Here is a 10,808-nt window from a genome sequence, read left to right as displayed (position 1 = left end):
AATGAAGCACTATGAAAACAATTGGGACTATTAAAAAGTGGTATGGGCTGCCTTAGAAGGTAGTGGGCCTCTTTACACTCCCCACGGAGGTTTTCAAGCAAAAATGTGATGACTCCTTGAGAGGTATATTATAGAGAAAATTTTATTTTGGACATGATTGGACTTAGAAACCAATGAGTACTCTCTCAGATATGAAATTTTGTGGTTCAGTGAAATACACATTTGAGCAATACCAAAAAAAAAATAAATAACTCAAGAATATTTTGAGGTTTTCTATGACTATTTACATTGTTCCATCATTAGCATTTTACTATCTTTGGTATACAATTTACTGAAAAAGACTGTACTGAATCTTTTAAAAATTAATATAATCTTTCCTGTCAATGGTTGCATCTATAAGCTATAAGGTGCTTTGACTACAGAAAAACAAGGTTGCTTTGGCCCTCAAGGACTTAGAAGCATCACTTCAAATCTGGTTTTCATATAACTATGCACAAGGTCTGGGATAAAAAAAAAATTAAGGATAACAGCTGTTGGATGATTTACTTTTAATAATCATGAATACACATTCTGATTCCTTCACTGTGAAATAATTAGAATGACTTCCCTACCTCTCTGCCTGATTTCCTATACAAAATCATATTAATACAGATACACAGTTACATGGAATTTTGTGATTGTAAAAACACTTTGTAGATTTCTCACTTGAACCTCACAACTTCATAAAATCAAGAATGCAAGTATTTCCATAATATAATTACCCCCATTTTATCATTTGGTAAAAGAAAATGTAAATGACTTGTCCAAAGTCACATTCCTTGTAAATAATGAGACCAGATAGAGTATTCAAGATTTAGCGGTAGTCCATCCTGCATTCATTTTACATTTGAGGAAAACTAGGCTTATGCAGATTAAGTGATTTAAAAAAGAATCAATGGTTAATAAGTGGCAGAGATAGATTTCATATTTAAGATCTTTGGTTCCAAATCCAGCATCCAGCCCTTTGTACCATGCTACATCTCAAATTAAGGACTTCTGATTAAATAGGATGTAATTTACCCTTTCTACTTAACTCCATGTTTTACACATCCTTTCTTAATTGGTTTAAAATCCATTTCTCCCAAATTTCAGGATGCTTGCCATTGCATTCGCACAACAGTATCTTTCCATAATTACATTCTATTAACCATACTTTTATGTTCTATCTGTAACTACTCCCTAACAGGAAAAGGAAGGGTGAAATTCTTCAAACAGTGGAAGCAGGATACTCATATATTGTGTTCTTTAAAGATGGATAATAATAATATTAATTTCAAAGGAGTGTTATAAAAATTCATTGAGATAATCTGGATCATATGTATTTTCTAGATCTTAGTTCACTATAAAAATATGAACTTTTATTATTACCATAAATGTTTCCAAGCGGTCCCACTTAAAGTTCCTTCAAACTATTCCCTATGTTGCTTCATATTTCTGTTCTGTATTTATTGGATACTTTTCAGTTATCAACTCGACCTTCTAAACTGGCAGTTTCCACACATTCCTCAATGTGACAAGCATTCATTAACAACCAATGTGGGTAGCACTGAAGGTTTGTCTGGATTATACAGATATTGTGGACATCCTGGGCCAAAACACAGAGGTGGCATATGAAATACTTACTGCAGAACAAAGCAGAGACCATTTTCATTGGAAAAAAAGCATGTATAAAAAACATAATAGCAAAGAATTTTGAAAAGCAGATTAAACTGTAACAATGAAAGCTGTAAGATGTCAAATAGAGGAATTTATATTTCATCCTATATGAGAGAGAAAATCAGTGGCTTTTGGAACTTCTTGATCAGGAAAATAACATTGTCAGACTTGTGCTTTAGGACATTTAATAGGAAGCTATGCAGGGGTTAAATTGGATCAAGAAAGAGTCTTTAGGCAAAGGAACCAATTACTGTGATATTGAAATGTTCTAGGACAGAGGTAATAACTAATGTGGTAATAATATGAGTTGAGAGAAGATGGAGAAATGTTGCAGAGCTAACCAGATAGTGTACTAAGATGCCAAATGTATGATTGGAGAAAAGTAGATGCCTGTGAGAAATGTGGACATAGAAATGACAAGACCTGATAAGATTTAATATACGGATTGAGTATAAGAGGTAGGTTGAGGAGGGCAGCAAAGTTTTAAGCCTTAGGGATGGAGAGGACGGTGGTGACTTCAACAATAATAGGAAAGTTCTTAAGATGAGAGATTTTCTGAAAAAAAGAAACGTGAATTCTCTTTTAAAAATGTTGAATTTGAGATTTCTATGACACATTCTGTTAGAGATATCAGATATACATTTGATAAAACTGGAAATAAGTAGAGTGATTAGGGATAGAAAAATAGATCTATAAAACATCTGCATATTGCATGACAGAATCTATGAAGGCAGCGATTGAAAAAGTATAATGAAAGAATAGAATAATGTCATGACAGACCCTTAAAGGATTACCCATACTTAGTAGGTATGGCATGGAAGAAGAACAAATAAAGGAAAATAAGAAAGACTTATCAGACACAGATACAATCTTTAAAAAAAAATGAGAGTCTTGTAATAATTTTATCAAAAAATAAAAGCAAATTTTCCAAAATCAAATGAGATAAACAAGAAATTATATTGAAAAAAAAAAACCATGGGCTGTTTTGCCTTCTGTTTGGAGAAGGAGTAAAGAATTTACTAAGTCTGTTCCCATATTTCTTCTTCCTTTGTGGTCTCTGAGCCTAAGTTTCTTCTCACTTTTTTTGTAGCTTTACCTCTTTTTCTCAGCATTTGTCACAGAAGAGTCATCTATGAAAAGCTGTGATTCCAGTGTTTCAGTGACAAAAAAGTCAAACTGAGTGTTGATATCCCACTTATTGATTTGTTTATACCCTTTCCCAGGTAAATTAGCCTCATCTCCACACCCTGACTTACAAGAGGTGATAGACAGACTGATTTTGCTCAACTTCATGAAATAAAGAACAACTTAAATAATTCAACCTGAAAGGGGAATAGACAGCTGGAGTCAAGACTCCTCAACTCCAGTCTCCCCATTTATTCTGAGTAGAAACATATAGGAAGTTAAGAGCTCGGGGAGATCTGTACAGTGACACATTTAAAGCAAGAAGTGTGAAAGGGAGACTAGAGGAAAATAGAAGTCTTAGCCTTTCTTACTATTTCCTAGGTAGAAAGTTGAGAAAACATATTTCTCAGGGAGATAAATCAGCAGTGAATTTGAAAACGAAAAAAAAAAATAGATAGAGGTGAAAAAGGAGACCAAGGAGAAATTCTAGTAATTTAAAAGAAGTAAGAATTGTAAAAGAGAAGTTTGAAACTCTCAGTGAAGAAAATATAACTCTTAGTGAAGAAAATAGAACTCAATGAAGAAAATAAATCTCTTAATGAAGAAAATGGGATTCTCAACACAGCGTTCAAAAAGACACTGAGCAAAATAAATAACATTAAATCCATCACTGAGGTTCTCTGTATAGAAGTAGAAACTATGCAGCAGAAATTATCAGATTTTCAACTTTAGCATAGTAAGATGGTTAAGGATTTGGAGGAAGCAATAAATTTAAAAGAAAATATTAGGAATGTTCTTTGGGTGGAAATCACAAGCCTTAATGAAGAATTTTAAGACACAAGAAGCAGGGTAGAAGAAGCAGAAAAGAAATTAAAAGAGATATCTGAGCAAGCAGAGGCTTTGAAAAAGCAAATAACAAATTTGGAATAGAGAAAAGGATCAATATTTGGCAGTAGAAAACAAAAGACAGCAACTTACCAAACAGATCTAAATCACATACGTGTCAAATTGATTAAGGTTGAAGATAAGATGCGAAGAAATAACTTAAGAATCAAAGGTCCTCCTAAAAACTAGATTACATCAAAAACTATGAACACCATGCTTCATGAAGTAATAGAATAAAATCACCCAGAACTTTTAAATACTGGCAAAAAGTTATCAAAAAAAACTGACGGATCACCACCAACCAAAAACCCAGAGCTCGATACTCCAAGGTTTGTGATTGTTACATTTTGCAATTTCAGTAATAAACAACAAATTCTGCAAGCATCCAGGAGAAAGATGTTTAAATATGGAGGAATACCAATCAGTATAACAGAAGATTACTCTACAGAAACAAGAAATCAGAAGAGAGGAAGGAATCGTAAATTCAAAAAAGCTGAGGAGCTCAGATTAAAAGCCAGAATGCTATATCCTTCAAAGTTGAGCCTAATTATCAATGAAAAAAAAATTATTTTCCATAAAGAGGCATTTGAAGAATTTTTTAAAAGAAATCCTGAAATGAGCAGATTATTTGATTTGAATTTATGAAAAAAAAAGAAAAACAAGTTTAATAAGTAGAAGTAAAATAGATTAAGGACTGAAATCAGTGTTTTTATTTATATGCTATTTCAAAAATTAAGAAGAAAAGAAGCATCATTTGAGGACAAATGGTTGTGATACAGGAAGAGCTATCTGTATTAAACTCCATCTTTTCTGGTAGGGCATCACTTATCTTTCCTCAAATCCTTAATTCTTAATATCTGGCTGGGTTGCTTTTTTTTAAATTTTTGATTTTCAACGTTCACTTCCATAATTTTTTGAGTTTTGAATTTTCCCCCTCACTCCTCCCCAAGACCGCATGCAGTCTGATATACACTCCACATATACGTTCGTGTTGAACTTATTTTCACATTAGTCATGTTGTAATGAAGAATTACAACCTATAGGAGAAATCATGAGAAAGAAGAAAGCAAAATAAAAACAACAAAAAACTGGCTGGGGTTTTTAAGGAGAAATATTCAAATGTTGATATTTTGTGTATTGAGTTATTTTGCTGAATTTTTTTCAGGGTGTGTTTGGTAAATGTAATCAATAAAAGAACAAAACTAAAACTTGAAAAAAGAAGAAGTCAACCATGAAATGCAATATCAAATAATAAACAATATCAACATCAATTTTATGACTTCAAATTCATTTAATGCTTCCAAGTTTCATAGCATCTTAATAATAAATAATAAAATAATCAATTGAGCTAAAAGCATACATAGTAGCAAAACAGAGGCAGGAGAGTCCAAAGTTGTACTCTGAGCTTTGCATGTCTAACCAAAAAAATAAAATAAGGTAATATATAGTTGAACATATTCTTAGAGAAATTAAAGCTAAATGTTCCATCAATTTAGGAAAGATGACAAAAAGTAGGAATTGTAAATGTCAAAAGGGTTCTTGTAAGTTAAATCTACCCTAAAATATTATTGATAGAGTTACGGATAAGTACAAACATTTTGGAAAGCAATGTGCAATTATGCAAATAAAATTGCTAAAATATCTTCTGCTTTTTAATCACAAATACCATTTCTAGGTTTATACCTTAAGGATGCTGTTTGCATGAAGGAATTCCCCATATACACAGAATTTTTATACTAATTAGTTGCTGTTATAGCAAAGAATTAGACATAAAGTTGATTTCTATTGGTTACAACTTGTGTTACTTGAATCAATGAAATAGTATTGGGCTTTAAGAAATGACAAATGTGATAAATTCAAAAAAGTACAGAAATATCTAATTGAAGAGATATAGAGTGATGTAAATGGATTCAAGCAAGCAACTTACACAACAAATAAAATAAAATAAACAGAAAGATTCTTCAAAAAATCGGAAATAAAGATTTCTAAATTACAATAGCAAAAAAACACAGCCTGAGAAGAGAAATGTGAGAAAATCTATCCACCTCTCCTTTCTCCAGAGGTGAGAGGTCCACACAGTACACAATTTCAAAAAAATTTTTGATTTAACAATTATATATTATATATATATGTATATATATATATATATATACTTTTTACATATATATATATACATATAAAAACATATAAATGAAATCTTTCAAAGAGATAAGGTCATTGGTAACATTGGAGAGAAATAGAGAAGCTTCCATTAAATAATGAAGTCAGAAGCCAAGGTAAGGAAGGATTAAGACAAAATTAAAAGATAAGAAGTTGGGACAATGATTTCAGATATTTTCAAGGATTTTAACCAGGAGAAAAAAGCAAAATAGAACAAAATTGTTAATGAAGATGGTTGTACCAAGGAAGGGTGTGTGTGTGTGTGTGTGTGTGTGTGTGTGTGTGTGTGTGTGTGTGTGTATGTGTGTGTATGTGTGGGTATGTGTGACTATGTGTGTGTGTGAGTTGAAGAATAGTGAAAGAGTGGGGAAAATGAAGGAGCAATTAACTGGAAAAGACAACATGAATTGAGAACAAAGGTGTGTGTTGGGTGTTTTTCTTTGTGAAGGAAAAGGACCACCCAGCTATATGAGATAGAGCTGAAAAAGATAATGTAGGAGGACATTTTTTCAATATGAAATGAGGAAGAGGAGGAGAAGACAATAAGAAGCTATCTGTGAAGAAGAAAGGGTTTCTTTCTCTTTATCAGTGAAGTACAAGGTAAGGTCTTCAGCTGAGAGGGTGGGAAGGTGGGCTCCACTGGAAACTTAAGAAGAGGTGAAAATTTTTGGAATAGTGAGTGTAGAATGATGTCTAGTGAATCAATTAAGTATATTTATATTTGTTGCCTTGGTGTAGTGAGGGTCTACTTAAACTCACATCGAAGAGAAAATATCAGTTCATTTACTTGTCTTTTAAAGTACTTAGTAATCTAGTTCAAGACTCATTAGACATTGCATCCTTTCCAACACTCTATATCCAATTGAATTTATCTTTTCTCTGTTCTTCATTCATATTACTCCTTGTCTAAATTTGGTCATAATATTTAAACTCTACTGGACATCGTTTATCTCTAGTATCATCATTTTGTCTTTCTCTCTAGTAACAATGAGATCATTGTTCTCTTTATATCCACTGACACTGGACATCCTATAGGTACCTATTCTTCAATGTTTTTTTTTTTCTTTTCTCCAGTCCTATATCTGTTGCTCAGGGATTCCATCTGCTTTCATAATATCTTCTGTAATCTTTAGTGAATATGTCATATGTCTATAACGACTTATCTTATGCCATTTATTTTAATTGTTCTTTCTACTATGAAACATTTATTTTCCCCTCCCCTACTTCTTACTCTCAATTTCAAAAAATAAAATAAAATTAATCCCTGGCAACGGGTTTACATAGTAAAGCAAAGCAAGTTCCTACACTTGCATTATCTTTTCTTTAAAAAATATCTATCATCTCCTTAACTGTTTCATATCCAATGTAAATGAAAGTTCTAGTGATATCCAAATACTGTGATATTGCTAAGTTCACATATGCCATTTCTCATTATTCAAATATTGTAATTTCAAAAATCAAATTAGTGACCCACAAGAAAATGCATGTCAAGGAAGAGAATCTTGGTATATAATGGCTTTCTCAAGTTAGCAGTACATTGCAAAATGTTATTTTTAAACATTGTTTATTAATACTATTGCTACTAAAACTGACTGTCTGACTGTCGTCAGAAAGCATCAATTCAGAGTTAAGAAAATTTAAATTATGACAAAATCACGATTTTATTATCTTTTCAGAAATATGAGTATTGTCAAGAAAGTCATAAAGATATTAGGACCTCAATTATATTAATGTAATTCCAGGAAGCAATTCTCAAGACATTTCCTTGAGTTGCAACAATGACAACAACCATCAGTAGTGCTGTGCATGTGTGTTTGTGTGTAGTTCTAGCCTAAAATAATATGCTATTAAAAAGCACCCTACTATTTAACAAAGTCCAACTGCAAGACTGTCAAGCAAAAATAATAGTATCCTCTATTAGAGAAATCAAATTCATTTGAAATTTAAACTAAGAATGAAGTAAAAGAAAAAACACCATATTCATTAAAAGGCATCTCATAATTTTGAATGCTGACTAATAGCTTCAAATGGAAAAAAAAAATAGAGCAGTTATGGTTATAGAAAGTCAATTGTCAGTGACAACCTACTTTTTTTGTCTTTTTTGCTTCATATCATCATGTGGGATTGTCCACTGTTCACACTCTGAAAATTTGGACAACCTTTCAGCACTTAAATGTGTATTATGTCAAATCATGCTGACATTCTGTTCATGGTCTAAAATGAAGAAAATATACTGGCTTAAAAAAGCAGAAACACATACATATACGAACAAACACACACATACAGCTTTTTATGAGGCTATTTAAATCATACCAGAAAAATAGGTCACATTACCTTAACATCAATAACAACATCCTCACTGCTATATACAAACCTTGAATATGCTAATTATGCAGAGAGATGCTCAAGCAAATATGAATCCCAATGGATAGAAATATTTAAGTGTCACTAGAGAGATGATGCCTTGGCAACTTATTTTCCACCTCAAAACTGGCTTTAGAACCTTATGCATTCTCAAAATGGTTAGATGACAGTTTCTGTATCAAAAATTCAGGAGCTACCAATATAAGAAATCCAGTTTGTAGAGACAACCAGGCTATATGGATTCAATTCTGTACTTACGGCTCACTTCACCCTAGTTCTCTTACATAGAAATAATTTTACTGCCTCATTAGTATCACATATTACATTTGCTGTTTTAAAAGTAGTTTTAGTTGTTCTAGAATCTCATAATGTCCCCTTTGTGGACACAGTTCACTTTCAATACTCCTGCATTCATTTTTAGCAAGTAGATAAATGCCTATCTAATTTTATGGGTAAATTTCAATATTCCTAAGGGGAGTTGGTAGCTGAGAACCTATTGGCTGTATTTTCCAGCACTGATTAGTGAAATGTTTCATTTGTTCTTCAGATTTTAATTCACACACATGACATTTTTTGTTTCATTTTCTTTTTAATTTCAAATGCATAGCTAAATGAATCACTATAGTATGTAGCAGAGATATTGCTTGTAAAAAGAGAGACAGATTATGGAGAAATACACTGAATGCATTGCCATTTATAGAAACATAATTGAAACTTTTTTTAATGTATTTATCAAAAGAAAATCACTTGTGTTTTAAAAGCATTGATTAAAATTACTTCACAATAACCAATCTGGGCAATATTTCTCACATTACGGATATAGCCAGGTATAACATACAGGGCATTCTCATCATTTCAATGTGCTTTGGGAAGGACAAAGATTTGCATTTATTCATGCTTATTTAATCATTTTATTTAAAATTGGTCTAATTCTACGTGCCTTCGGGTGGTGGAACCAAGATTGTAGAGAAAGTGCTCAGCTGAGCTCTCCTGATATTTCCTTCAATATAATTTTAAAATAATCCTCAAATTAAATTCTGGAGGGACAGTCAACAGAAGATCAGATTGAGACATACTTCTAGCCCAAAACAGCATTAAATGTCACAAAGAGAGATCTGTGACACAAGAATAAACACTGGTCCAAAGCCCATGTGGATAAAATAACAATGATGGGAAAGGGTGGTGGCAATAAACACAGCAGTAGTATTGGAAGATCTCAAGCAAAAGATGATCATATCACTTTAGAAGCATCAAAAACCTTCCAAAATCCCTGAGAAATATATCTGAAAACAAGTATAAAAAGCCAGGAGCTCAACATACTATCTCTCCTTCTCCCATGGCTGACCATAGTCCAATATTAACACAAAGTTCTAAATTTAAAAAATGTTGAAAAATGAAAAAAACAACAAGAAAAAGAAGGTGACAAAAGAAAAGTGACCATCCTGACATGGAAATCTCTCTTACCTCCTTATCATCTATAAATATGAAAATCATAGTATCTATTCCTGAAATCAAGTCTCTGCTAAAACTCTGAAGATCAATTCTTGAGGCTTTCTGCTAGACACTTTTCTCAAAACTGATCGTGGTTCTAACCATTTCCTGGGTAAAATCACTCAACAAGATGGGGAAGTGGGATCACAATCCTATGCTTAGACAAAAACCTGCATTATCTTGAATTCCTCTCTTCTCAGTGTATCCCAATCATAAATAACTTCCCCCAAGATCCCTAGAGCGATGCAGATATGCACAGATGAATAGGCATCTAGAAGAGAATTCTGCCCTTCCAGAGACACAGCACACAAAAGCCATCTTCTTTTGATCAATTTCTAGAATTCTGGCCACAAAGGAGCAACACTCATCTAGAGGGGCAAAAGGCAGGGGAATATTTAGCATAGGTTATTACAGAATAACTATGTTGCCTCCTATTCTAGTCCTCAAAAGAGTGACTCTGCTTCTGTAAGCTCCGAGTTTCGATAAGTGGAAGCCAAGGAAATATTCCTGTGTTAGGTTTGATGGCCAAGAGAGCAAAGCCACTTCCAAATGGGCAAGGATACTCCCTTGAAATGATGCTGACCTGAAAAAACAAACAAATGCACAAATGAAAGCAGACATACTGAAAGAAAGAAATTCAAACTAAGAAAATGAAGTCAAAATAGTCTCAAGGAAAGGTGTAAAATATGAATTGGCAGAAGCCTAATAAAAATTCCTGTGAGAGCCATAAAAATATTTTCAAAATCAAATAAAATTGGCAGTGGGAAAACTAGGCAAAGGAAAAGGTTATGAAAAGGCAATTAACAGTTTGATAACAAGAAGCACAGAAATACTGAAGAAAATAACACTATTTAAAGCAGAATCGGTCAATTAGAAACATAATTAAAACAACTATTTTAATATATTTATCAACAGAAAGTCACTTGTGTTTTAAAAGCATTGATTAAAATTACTTCACAGTAACCAATCTGGACAATATTTCTCATATTACAGATATAGCCAGGTATAACATACTGAAGATAAATATATCCGTAAAAATTAGAATTAGGCAAATGAAAGATAATGATTGCATGTGACATAAAGAAAAG

This window comes from Notamacropus eugenii, chromosome 6 (assembly GCF_028372415.1).
Source record: "Notamacropus eugenii isolate mMacEug1 chromosome 6, mMacEug1.pri_v2, whole genome shotgun sequence".
Classification (NCBI taxonomy): Eukaryota; Metazoa; Chordata; class Mammalia; order Diprotodontia; family Macropodidae; genus Notamacropus; species Notamacropus eugenii.
Note: the sequence above shows the minus strand (reverse complement) of the source record.